The sequence below is a fragment of the Rhagoletis zephyria genome, unplaced genomic scaffold, assembly GCF_001687245.7.
Source record: "Rhagoletis zephyria isolate East Lansing unplaced genomic scaffold, Rhagoletis_zephyria_1.1 Rzeph_scaffold_05133, whole genome shotgun sequence".
In the NCBI taxonomy this organism is placed as follows: Eukaryota; Metazoa; Arthropoda; class Insecta; order Diptera; family Tephritidae; genus Rhagoletis; species Rhagoletis zephyria.
The window spans coordinates 27,602-36,532 of record NW_016162216.1 but is presented as its reverse complement, the minus strand read 5'-3'; the positions used below and the strand labels follow the sequence as shown (position 1 = coordinate 36,532).

Below are 8,931 nucleotides of genomic sequence, written 5' to 3'. Positions count from 1 at the left end.
CCCCCCCCCCCCCCCCCCTTCCTATTCGATCCTGGCGACGCCCATGTATATATAGTACTTTATTCAGGGACCGATCTATTCGAAAAAAGGATATTTACGTAGGCAGCTTTTTGGCTAGATTAGCATATATAGTGCTTTTTTCAGGTAGGTGTACCAGGGAGACTGATCTATTCGAAAAAATCATATTTATGGTCCGCTTTGATTGAATTTTGGTACTCGTATTATAGATCTGTGGTCATAAGCAATAACCGCCTAAGTCGACTTAAGAAAGAATTGAGTTATGTATGCTATCGTTTTCTGCAACTACTATTCCATGTGTATGGGAAACTCCCATCTCGTTACTTAGGCTATTTAAAAAGTTATAGATGAAAATATTTTGGTTTCCCCATAAGGTTAACATTAGAATACAAATCTTTAAAGCGTCTTTCCTCGAATTCAGGTTTTTCGACTTAAGCGATTATTGCTTATGGCCACAGAAATATACATACATAGAATTAAATGATTGTTCAGTTCGAAAGGTGTTTTAAGGTGCCGCAAAACAAGCGTGAATTGGCTATTTATCTGTACTTATTATCTATACCAATCATATAGAGAGAATTCACATCTTTTTAGACACCTTTTGGTTATAACCTGATAATAATTTCGATATGTAAAGAGAGCGTATCATCAACCATACAAATCGAAATTTTAATACCGCTTTCATATCTCTGGAAATATTTGTGGTAGAGTCCTGGGATAAGTTGGGAATTAGATTTTGAAATCAGTCTCATACTCATGGAAAAAAGTGGGGGCTATTGGAAAAGGGGGCGTGGCGCCTTCCAAACATACTGAAACCTTTATCTACATATCTTTAAATACATATATAATTCTTCGGTACGTGTGTTTGTAAGCGAACTTTTCCTAAACGACAGAAATGATTTTAATGAAATTTTGCTGTGTTTTAGTGGGTCCCTGTATATTTAGGTTCACATCTTACAACGCCAGGTGGCGCTGGAGTAGAGTTATTACTACAAAATCGTATTTATGATCTGATCTGGCTAATATCCATTATTTGTATTGGTAACATGAAGGGAAATATTTCTGCGCTATATATTTGTAACGATATGGCCTAACNTTTTAGTGGGTCCCTGTATATTTAGGTTCACATCTTACAACGCCAGGTGGTGCTGGAGTAGAGTTATTACTACAAAATCGTATTTATGATCTGATCTGGCTAATATCCATTATTTGTATTGGTAACATGAAGGGAAATATTTCTGCGCTATATATTTGTAACGGTATGGCCAAAAAAATCCGCAAGGTGGCGAGTTATTCCTAAAAATCTTCAAGTGAAGTCATTCGGAGACACCAGGGATTAAAGTCAAATTACCACCGTTAAATCTACCGCCATAACCATTGCGGTCCTCGCTTTACGGCGCCACAATAAATACAATTCTTGATGAATGCCTACAAACACAATTGTAAGACATTTATGGTATTTCGTCTGAAATAAGTCGTATGTATATTGGATTTATGCGAACCTATGATACTCTCCCATCTTGAAATTTCCACCAACCATAAACATGTGATTTTGATTTAAGCCCTACCCAGAATTACAGCGAACGACGGCAAAGCGGTCGGCGGTAAGTGAACAGCTGTTTAGTTGGCGCAGTGAAATCCGTCAGACTAAACACAAGTGCGGCGCTTGACGGCTTCCGTCAGTTTTCCTTTTGATTTGTAAATTATCATTAAAATGAAATATTTTTTCGTAACGTGCGTGTATGTATATTTGCTGGAAATAGAAATGGATGAAAACATTGGCAAAATTGTGAAAATAATAAAATATTATTACAATCAACACTCAATCAATATTGTGCCGTACCCGCTGGGCTTTGAAAATATATATACATTTAAATCAACCGAAAAAGGGCGGTAAAAACTCCGGCGCCGCAATTCGACCGTCGTGCGCTGCAATTCTGGGTAGAGCTTTAGGCTTAACCTTCTTTACTATCAGCCTTGGACAATATTGTAAGGCACTCTAAAGAATTATTTAGGCTAAGGTGTTATCAACAACTTTAAGTGAACAAATTTTTTTCCCCTTCTGTAAGTTTTAATATAACTGAAAAAAAAAATCAGCACACGTGTTTTCGTTGACCGTGTTATATAAATCGCTGTAAATAATTTTTAGAACATCTTTTGTAGTTTCGTTGTAAATTTAATTATAAAAAACGCACAGCAGGCAGCCTTTCTCTTATATGTATTGTTTAAATTTTATACAATTGTTAAAAAACTTGCAAGTGATATCTGAAAAACACTTGTTTGCTGATTTCAATTCTCCTATAAAAGTACGTCGGCGCAGTTGTTTGACTAACAGTTGGTTTCCGTTCTCAAACTTGCAATCATCAAANAATTCCAGTTTTTGGAGTTGTGCTATTAATCACTGTAGCTATGACTCAAGCCCAGCCTGATGATGGATGGGGTGGTGGTGGTGGAGGCGGTTATGGGCCGAGGCGACGGTAGGACACCAAGGTTGTAAGTGTGTTTCACGCAATCTCAACTGCCAATAAAGACCGCGTACTAGTAAGTGGACTCAATTAAATACTTCAGCTAACTGGAAAATTCTATATTTATTCCTGTCTTCTCCTCTATTTTTAGACTGGTAACCAGGCAAAACTGTTGCGAGAAGCCAAAAACTGAAGAACCTGCCGCCGAATGCCAAGATTAATGAGACACAATGATTGACAGAATGTTAACTGATTTAAAATATGCAAATGTTTTAATTTTCCAAGAACTAATTTTCGAACTCAAAAATTTCAATTCACTTTTATAAAAAATGATAATTCTTGCAATAAAATTATTTGACTTCATATGAAACCTACTTTGCTTTAAATACAAATACAAAAATTATCAGACCGACGATTTAGTAGAAGATTTAGCTATATGTTGAAAAAATATCCGTTATTTGATGTCGAGATCAATTCTTTATTGACAGTAATGAGGAGGAAATGCCTCCTAACTGTATGCTTTAATATTGACACTGAATTAAATAAACGAGCTAAGCGGCAGTTTTGGAATAAGATTTATGTAGATTAAGATTCATACAAGGAAAATGGTAAAGATGAGTATGTAGGAGAAGAAATGGATAAAGGCAAAGATTAACATAAAAGTACAGAAACCTAAAGATAGAAACAAAGAGAAAGGTAAATTTAAACACTTAATATAATGAAAAAGGTGGGTGTGAATATGTAGATGAAGAAAATAATGAAGACAAAGATCAGGATAAAGGTAAAGGAAGAGAAAAAAATGAAATTGAAAAGATTAATGTGAACATAAACATGAAGATAAAAATAAGGAAAAAAACGAAATAGACGGTTAGAGACAGAGAAAGAGATAAAGATAGAGGCAAAGAAAATGATAAACTCGATAAATTCGATACATTGTGTATTTGGATGCAGTTCGATTCTACTAACAAAATTTGTAGCAAATCGAATCATAGATACGATTTTTCGGAATAGATCTGTCCCTGGTCCACTTCGTGGAAAAAAGGGTATTCTGCATCTTAACCTTGGCAAAAGGCTACCTACCCACGTACAAAATTTCAAGCAAATCGGATAGTCAGTTTCGGAGCTCATCGTGGACAACACCGTGCCACGAGAACTATATAGGTATAATATATAGATTACAACAGTGTGGATGTAAAACGAAAGGGGTTCCTAAACGATTTGTTTCGAAAATATATCTCGAGGGGATTGCCACTTGTTTAAAAAGATGTAGTGTGGTTGTCCACGCTTGCCTGGTTATCAGGTAATCTGGCTAAAAATAATTTGTCTGTACTGTATTTTATTGTTGTACAACAATTAATTGAATTAACAAGTTAAATAAAATATTTAAATGTGTAATTCATCGAGCGTTGCCACCAGTTTAGGAATTTAATTGACAAGTTTAATGAAATCGCACTAATATTATAAATGTTAAAGCTTGTGAGTCAATGTGTAAGTATGTTTGTTTGCCTTGGCCTGGATTACCACATAGCATATTTTTTTAAGAAGGACACCACTAGAGCTTAAAAAGTAAATTCTACTTTAAGTTGTAAGTTCATCGACATTTTACAATGTGGGCGACAAACGAATGAGTTTAAAAAAAATTTAATCTTGAAAATATTTCGGAGATGGTGGCAGCATGTTTAAATAATGTCAAATCCCATTTTTTCACATATAAAATAAATTATTGGAATATGAATTTCAATCGAAAGAGGTTTTGCTTCGAAAATATTTGTAAAGAGGCTTGTAACCTGTTAAAAAGTCAAATTAAATTTAAACAATAACTTAAATGAAACATTACAAAATGATGGCAAGTCAATCAAAAGTAGGGACAAAACGATACTAGTAAATACAAGTACATACTCGATACTTTTCGTCCGATACCAAGTAATTTTGGTATCGATACTTTTGAACCGAGCACTGAGTACGTATCGGAAGAAAGTAGGTACTTGTATCGAAACCCGATTCAGTGACAATTTTATTCTCGAACTTTTAGTTTTTAATCTAATTATTATTGTGGATAGCTAAACATTTTTGGCAGTTTAGTTGCCAATGAAATGAAAGTCCTACAAAGAAAGACCCCCATTATCATCTCATTAACATATCGCTAGCTTGAAGTGAAACGCTACTAAGTCCACTTGTTGTGAAAACTCATATTTGGATAGAGGAAGCAAGGTAAATTAAAAACGCAACGTCTACAAAAGGATTAACTAACGTGCTTGTTTTATTTCTTCCCGTTTATATACAATTAAAGCCCAATTTACAGAGGTCTAAAAGAGGCGCAGGAAAATCGATAAGCTCAAAAAAAAATCTTTTAAATTGCAAAGTAAACTTTTGCAAAATTCTTTAAGGAAATGTTTTGAAATTTTCTACAAATGGACTTAGCAACTTTTCATTCTAAACTATCGATTTGAATGTCTACACTATACTATAACTTTGTCTTCCAAAAATCAACTTGATTACTTCTTTCAGAAATATACAATGGTGCCTCTGCAAAAATGCTGTTGAACGGTATATTAATATAGATAACTTTTATAAATTAATTAATTTGTATGAAATAAATTATAATATAATTGTTTTTGATCTCAATAGCTTTCTCTTTGTAAAAAATAAATATTTATGTGCATATAACATATACAATACGTACATAAAAAAGGAGCAAATTCTGTTAGCAAAATTCTGGAGACTTTTCAAAAAACAACTTATTGGACTTTGCCACATTTTTTTTTTTTTTTTTTTTGGGAGGCCATCCTGGTAAAACATGTTTCAAAACTTAAAATGATAGTAACATAAGTTATTTTGACAAAAAGTCTTAGATATTTATGCGATAACGTTTTTTTTTTACTTTTAGCCCGATACTTAGTACGGTATCGATACTTGCTTTCGATGCCAACTTTCAAGTACAGGTATCGATACTTCATGATATCTTTTTCCCTAATCAAAAGATGTCTAAGTGGTGTTTAAGTCGAAAATATATTTACAAGTAATTCTTAGCAAAAAAAACCGACTTCGATCTCATATAAAAATATATATATATATATATCTCAAGACCCACTGATCGGATCTTAACCAGATAAGCATGGAACCACCTCTGAGACACTACCTTTCCGATGCGAAAAGAATTATCGAAATCGGTCGACGTGGTCCAAAGTTATGCGGTAACATACATAAAAAAAATTAAAAAAAAAATAAAAAAATAAATAAAATAAAATAAAAAAATATTCCGACGAACTGATAACCTCCTCCTTTTTTGGAAGTTGGTTAAAAAAATAAAAAATAAAAAAATATTCCAACGAACTGATAACCTCCTCGAGCGAGAAAACTGAATCATGTTACAAAAATTAAAATTAAATTAACTTGGTATCGAACGAAAAGTATCGAGCATGTACTTGTATTTACACTTATCGTTTCATCCCTAGTTGGTCCTTTTTATTTACACACATTTTTTTAACATATTCATATCTATAGTAAGACTAGCAGACGGGACTGCAGACAACTTGTTTAGCTGCTGACTGGTCACTTCACGTGGCACAAACACCTGACTGTGATGGGCGTACATGACAACTCCATTTGCCCATCCTGCCCTGAAGAGGATGAGACGGTGGAACACTTTTTGTGCTTTTGCCCCGCCTTTGCAGGAATTGGTTATGTGGAATTTGGCCGCGATGTCTTGAAAGACGAACATCAAAAGTCTACTTAGGTTTAATCGTAAATCGAGAAAGATTTAAAACAAATTAAAACGGACATGAACAATGGTTCCTACAAAAAAACACTAGCTCCGAAATGCAGATTATTTCTCTATATCCGCAGAGATGGCCAATTTAGTTGAAATTCGACACACTGACCATGTTCTGGAGCCTCGAGCGCATTTTTAAACCAAATTTGTTATTTTTGGTGATATAATAGGGCAATTCGTTCATAATTTGTTTCTATTCCTTGATTATCAACCTAATTATATCGAGCCCTAACCACCAAAATAACGCAAGCGACATTTTTTTCAAAATTTTCTTTTTGATGCATAAATATTCCTAGAGCATCTAGATATATTTCTGCATCAAAAAGACATTTTTTTTTTGTCGCTTACGTTATTTTGGCGGTTAGGGCTTGATATGTATTGGCTTCTTCATCTTTTGTCAAGTCAACTGCCAACTTTATAAGATACTTTTAATGTTTGTATTAAAAGTTTTTTTGAGCAAAGGAACTGAGACTGCCAACGAATATTATTTCTTAGTACGTTGCAACAGTACATACAAATGTAAGCATTTCCAAGCTAAAGGGTTCAAAATCGATTTCTTTAACCATTTTTATGACTCGCTTTGTAGTATTCTTGAAAATTCAGCAATGAACAAACGCGGACAGTCTTTTCACTTAAATGTATTGTTCAAAATTTAGACAATTGTTAAAAGACTTGCAAGTGTTATCTGAAGATCACTTGTTTGTTTCCTGATGTCGATTCCCCTATAAAAGTACGTTTGCGCTACTATATGGCTATCAGTTGTGTTCCGAGCTCAAACTCGAAATCATTAAGGCATCGAAAGATGTGGCCCAGGAATTTCTTTGTGCTCCGTAAGTTCTTAAGTAGTGGTACATATGTACATATAAGATTTTCCTACTAACTTGTTGAATTCCAGTTTTTGGAGCTGTGCTATTAATGACTATAGCTATGACTAAAGCCCAGCGCCCAACCAGGAGACCTACGCTTCCTACTAGGAGACCGACGCTCCCAACTTGGAGACCTACGTTTCCAACTAGGAGACCAACGCGCCCAACTTGGAGACCTGTGTTAACAACTATAGTACTATAGTAGTATACATACAAATTAACAAATTAACATGGGAACTGCTGGCTTTTTACATGAATCAATAATGAGGGCTTATTTGTTGCTACAGGAATTTATTTTTAAGAAAACAATTTTATTCATTGTCAGACTCGCAGCCATCTGAAGTATCGAAGCCCATATCACAATTTTTTTATGGCATTTCTGCATTCTCACAGACAATAGCAAGGAAACTTTCATGCCTAGTGCACTCTAAGAAATTAGTATTTTCTGAAAAAACTTAAATATTAAAAAATTTAAAAAATAAATAAATGAAAAAACATACAGCTCGCGAGATAAAAACTGACCTCCAAACTACAGTGCCGCCTTGTGGCAGGTGATTTTAACCAAAATGGTTGAAAAAAATTTCACTATTTTCTACTATTTCATAATTTATCATAATAAGTAATAAATCAAACCGGGAAAAAGTAAAGTACATACTTTAGATTACAATGTCCATGAACGGATGCTTGAAAACTGTTATTTCGGAACACAATACCACACCGTTTTAACAACGTCGAAAAATCAAGTTTACGAAAAGTTGAGAGCAATTTGCTAGCAACAGCCAGTTCGATCTCCTGTTACACTAATTCAGCGGGAATCAAAAATCCGCATTTGAGAACATATTAATGGTATCTTCTCGATTTCCTTCAACCAAAAGCGAGAGTGATGAAGCTAAAGGTAACAACGAAATTTCATCATTTGAAAAAACTTCAACTAGAGTTATTATAGACAAATACAGTGACTCAAAAACCGCTAGCTGGCTTTTTTTTATTAGTCACAATGTTTTTCAAATAAACATTTTTTGGCTTTTTTTTAATTTAAAATTAAATTTAATTGAATGAAAAAAAATTCGCCCAAATTTCGACCTTTTTACTCTGAATTTTTAGAACAATTTAAGGTATGGAGCCCATGGAGGTATGAACAACAATGTGCAGCAAAAAATGACCGTTGATTTTTTTTTTTATATTTTTTTGCCGCCGGTCTTTTGCCATCTTTTGTTTCATTTAACAATTTCCATTGATAAAAAATTTAGGCAATCAAAAGTTTCTAAGGATTCAATTAATTAAGGATTAAGGATTAATTTTGAGTTGAGAACGACAACAAACAAAGCTTTTTTCGATAGCTATATGTGCATTCGAATATAAAAAGTGTAAATTAACGCGTTCGAAAACGAACGCAATGAAGTAGATAGACTTTTGGAAAGAAATTTGTAATATAAAGATAACTAGATAAAATAAAGCGGTAACGAAATGTTTGAATTATTTTTCCAACAAAATACTTCTACAAAAATCATACCAAAATGAGAAAAAATTTACCTTTTTACCAACCCAAATTTTGGTAATAATTTACCAAAGTGGCAACCCTGTTGACACTGACAGTAAAAAGCTTTCTTCCACAGCAAAAAAAAAAATATTTATTTACTGACATGCGTCTAAGTTTAGCTGCTGAGCTGTACATATGTATGTATGTAGTACATACTTACATCTGCTTTTGCTTAAGGTTATATTTTTGCTATCTAGATCCCTACCTCTACCACTGTTCGTTCTATTTACATTTATGTTATTCTGTTCTCCTTATCTTCATTTTTATCTT

The 8,931-nt window shown here is 33.6% G+C and overlaps 1 long non-coding RNA gene across 1 annotated transcript; it reads left to right on the top strand.

The window, feature by feature from the left end:
• Positions 1–2,400: 2,400 nt before the first annotated feature.
• LOC108371669 (uncharacterized) lies at positions 2,401–2,797 on the top strand. Its single transcript, XR_001848779.1, has 2 exons — positions 2,401–2,559; positions 2,635–2,797. It is a non-coding gene; the product is annotated as an uncharacterized LOC108371669 (long non-coding RNA).
• Positions 2,798–8,931: the final 6,134 nt, after the last annotated feature.